The 4,581-nt window shown below is 46.6% G+C and overlaps 1 protein-coding gene across 1 annotated transcript in view; it reads right to left on the bottom strand.

The window, feature by feature from the left end:
- Window positions 1-4,249, bottom strand: part of T265_08826 (hypothetical protein) — a gene marked incomplete at both ends in the record, with an annotated part of 73,842 nt that extends 69,593 nt beyond the window's left edge. Inside the window, one exon of the mRNA XM_009174738.1 lies at window positions 4,214-4,249. The remainder of the gene's footprint in view (window positions 1-4,213) is intronic.
- Window positions 4,250-4,581: the final 332 nt, after the last annotated feature.

Below are 4,581 nucleotides of genomic sequence, written 5' to 3' on the forward strand. Positions count from 1 at the left end.
TACCGATTGTTTACCAAGCTCTTCTGAAATAAACGTTGAAATGATGGTAACCAAACTCTGGTAAAGTGGTCGAAGATAAACGTTGAGGGGATGGTAACGAACACTTGTGCTCTAGACGATTTCCAACCTGTCTCATCCAAAGACATTGGTGAAATCCCAAGTGAGTGCCTGTCTAACTTATTTACACCCACTTAGGAAAAACAGGCCATCTCAGGCAAACGTTGAGTTGATAAAAGTGTCCATCTTCAAAGTGGGTCATTAGCATCACCACCAGAGACAGCAACATCACTATTTACATTGATGCGTCACTGTCGTAAAACCATGAAGTTCATTTTAGTGTCTTTAAAGCCTTCAAGTGAAAAGAAGAGAAAAAGAGAGGATGAGGGAGGGGACACAGTGCTGACCTGTCAGGCATTCTGAGGTGCCTACACTTCCAAGAGCTCAGTCAATCTGCAAACAAAGTGACAGTATGAATATCACTGATATCGGTCATCCACCACTTCTTGCGATGTCTTTAGCTATCAAATCAATTCAATTTGCCAGCAATACACCGGTGTTCTAGCTGCCACAATTGCGATGATTGGGAAACTACAGTGTGGCGCATACCGCCAAACCTTGGGGAAGATGATATGTTCAGGTTGTTCGGAAATTTGGTAGCATTGAAGGAAAGAACCCTCCGACTGTTGGGCCAAATACTTCGATGAACAGTTGTCTTGGTGACCAGCTGGCAACCATCTGGTGACGTAGAACCCTGGACGGTGAACATGGAACCGCATACAACCTCGGAGGTTTACGGCTGCATTTGTTCTTTCAAGCGCCACCGAACCTCTGGTTCGGATGACCTCCCGCCCGCACTGTTCAAAGATGGAGGTGAAGTCCTCGGTCAGCGCTTGTCTGATCTGTTGCTTGCACCAGGGAAAAGAAGTCTGTCCCAGGCAACTGGGGGCATTTAGTGATAGCGCCATTTTCAAAAAAAAAGGACTCGTAGTGTGTGTGGCCACCACGGAGGGATCAGGAAGACCCCGGTCGTAACGAGACTGTTGGCGCCACTAGTGCTTTGTCACCTAACGGTGGCTCGCGAAACACTAACACGAGAGCAGCAAGCGAGATTTCAGCTTGGAAGGAGTTGCGTTGACAAACCTTTCACACTCCATCAGGTGCTAGAACAACACCGCACGTATAAAAGACCCCGAATTCTAGTGTTCCTGGATTTCCAAGGAACATTCGACTCGGTTGACCGGTCTGCGCTTCTTGGAACACTTGCCCACCAAGGAATGCCCAGGAACTTCTTTGTATCCCCCAACTTCCGGACGTGTGAGTATACGGTGAGCTCTCCAAAAACTTACGTACACAAAGTGGTGTCCGTCAGGAATGCACACTCTCCTTATTGCTGTTTAATTTCGTGATCGATGAAATCATGAGACGAACGCTGGAAGGTATCCAAAACCCAGCTGTTCAAATAGCTTGTGACGAAGACCTTGTCGATCTGGAATATGCAGACGACATCATTCTCATCTTCGAAAAGGAGAAGGCGCACGTGTTTTTGGATGAACTGATCAAAGTCATCCCGTCCTTTGGTATGGAATTTGCACCCACAAAGTGTAAGGTCACGCTCCTGGACGGGCAGTCGCTGAACACACCACTTGCAATCCAGGGAGAGGCACTCGAACTTGTGGCGCATTTTACGTACCCTGAAAGTTGTATTGGTTTTAATTGTAGTGGGACAGATGAGATCAATGCACGAATCTCCAAGGCCCGAGTCGTGTTTCCTAATTCGTGATACCTATAGCGTCAAAGCGATATATCCCTGAACCTCAAGGGGCGTGTCCATCAAGCTACAGTACGGGTTAACCTGTTGTATGGCTGTGACACTCGGCCTGTTTGAGCAGCGGAACTGAGACGTCTTCATATGTTCGACAATCGCTGTCTCAGGACCACAGCTTGTGTGGGTTGGTGTCAGTGCATCCGTAACGATGCAATTAGAAACCGAGTTTTCGGCTGTGTAACGGGGACTTCTGCTGAAGAATGTGTCCAGCACCAGAAGCTGCGTTGGTTGGGACGCGTAGCGTATGCCTAGCCATCGTTTGCCGAAGAGCGTGCTGTTTTCCATGCCCAATCCAGAGTGGCGGAGGCAGAGAAGTGACCAACCCTTCAGCTGGCAGAGGGGTGGGAGAGAAATCACGAAAAGTTTGAGTGCTGTCTGTGCCACTCGCTTTCCAGGATGGGGAGTATGTGATCCTCACTGCGCCTGCTTGGAGACGCTGCCAACCGATGTCAGTGGCGATCTTGTTGTCAGTTTCTATCCACATTGCTTGGAGTTGTGATGATTCGGAATGATTGTAGTAAGCTAGCATTAAGTACATTCCCCGTCCACCTTTATTCTTTTCTTCACGACAAGGCTTTCAAATAAATCATGAGTGTACGGTAGCGAAGCATTGGTGTTGAACACTGATATCATGCTGTCGATGTCAGGGCTAATAACACTACCGGGGTATGTAAAAGTCTCCATAGCGTGCAGTGATCCCCCTCAATTGCTAGGGATATGTTCAGAGTGGGTGCTTGCAAGGAATGAGAAATCAATATGGCTACCGTTGTAACGCGGCGATTGGCGTCGTTGACTTTTTGTCGTCTTACGGCAAAACACAAACCTTAGCCCAAGGGCACTAAGTGTGCTTTAGGCATATTTACCCTGCCTTAGATGCTGTTTTATAATCTCCCCACCGTTCTCCTTGAACACACGAATTTCATCTCGCAGCTTGAGCCATTCGGGAGGAGGAACGGTAAAAAAACACGCGTAGCGTATGATCGGTGCGAACACAATTGACGACACTGGGTTTTTCCCCGCGAACGAAGTGCTCGCTGCACAACTGATCGCAATCCTAAAATTAACTGATCAGCAACTTGTCGAACTTATCCGACACCAGCAACGCTTGGGACATCGGTGACGAAGATCCTGAGGGCACCTCAGATCGCGGTCTCAACATCTAGTTCCACCAACATGGGGGAGTGCAGTGATTCAAGTAGTTAAGGATACCGCATAAACAGTAGATCCTTAGGAGATAACATGAAGTTCAGAAGTGTGTAAACCAAATTAAATTCCAAATGGCGATCTGGGACAGGTAGATGCAACTTCGCGGGCGGTCCCGTTGAATCCCCAAATCGGTGAAATAAGATCCGAGTTTAGTCACGATTAACCTTCGTGAAGTGATAAGAAGTTAAATTGTCACCTCCGCCCTGAGGCGGCAGGCCCGTGAGGTGTCCTCTTCAACACAACATCAACTACCATCATAAAACAGTACGGTCATTGATCTTAGGTCTCATTTTCATGACGGCCGTACCAACCCTGCACAATGTACTTATCAACGTCTTCATCACCATCATCACCGAAGATAGCACTAGCACTCATACATTACTAAACGAAGAGTTTATTTAATCGCATCAACAAACTGGGCCTTATCGCACTGTGGCGATTTGTGTACCTACATGGCCCAATGAGGTGTACTGAAGGGCTTCACTTCGACATACCGGATTGGACAGTGAGTGAACCTCTGACGAACAGTCTCCTAACATGTTGACCAAACGTTTGCAGGCCAATAGCCAAGCTTGACGAACAGCTTAAATGCCACCTATGTAACTGTCAACCGCCTTGGGTTTCTACCGAAGCGTCTCAAAATAGTCTGGGAGCTGTGCTGTTCAGTTGAACGGGCTTGTAGATCTCTTATGATCACCGTGCATCAGACGAAAGCTACTAAGGCCAACTGGCATTGTTAACAACCAAGTTATTCACATAAGCGATGATCGCTGTTTATGTTAACCACACAGAACGGGTTCAGCTCACTGGGCAAATTGAATTGGGAACCTCTCAAAAACCTTGACGATGAAAGATGCTTTCCAGGGAATTCAACCCAACTACACACGGCTAAGAAGTAAGCTCTAGTAATATTTAAAGATATTCTAAAATTCAAGATAATCGGCCTATATCTTTTCAGCTGGATCAGTAGTGATCCAAACGATAAGGCCTCCATTCAAATACGGGAGTCTGTGGAATAGGGTCGTCCATTGGCAAATAAATGTTAGGTGGGATCTGAAAGATCGTACTTCACATCCCCATACATCTTGATGGCTTGAGATCGTATTATGGGACTGTCCAAACCTAAGTAGCAGATAATGAGGCGGAATGCTTGATAGTGGTCGGGCAACCGATAAGACTCACTCTATTTCGCGGACCATAGTTAGCATTGGACAAAACTGATAACCCATAGTTGATTGGCCAGTTACTTTTGGTGCTACTAGAAGCCCGGTGAGCATCGAAGCAATATGGAACGCGGAAGTTGCCTGACGATGTTTTATTAAGTGATGGTTATTAAATGCAGTTTTTTTCCTAAGCTAGCCTCGCATGCCGAAGTCGAATTAGGTTTTGTTTAACGACTTATTACTAGATGGATCAGAGAGCAGGAGCGTTTGCAACTGTCAAAAGTGGCTCAAAACTGCAAGAAAGTTCTCATGGTTCGAGTTTGAGGAATGTGGACGCGTTTTGATGCTAGAAACACTGAATTCAACATCAGCGGTTTTAATGATTTC

This window comes from Opisthorchis viverrini (genome assembly GCF_000715545.1).
Source record: "Opisthorchis viverrini unplaced genomic scaffold opera_v5_236, whole genome shotgun sequence".
In the NCBI taxonomy this organism is placed as follows: domain Eukaryota; kingdom Metazoa; phylum Platyhelminthes; class Trematoda; order Opisthorchiida; family Opisthorchiidae; genus Opisthorchis; species Opisthorchis viverrini.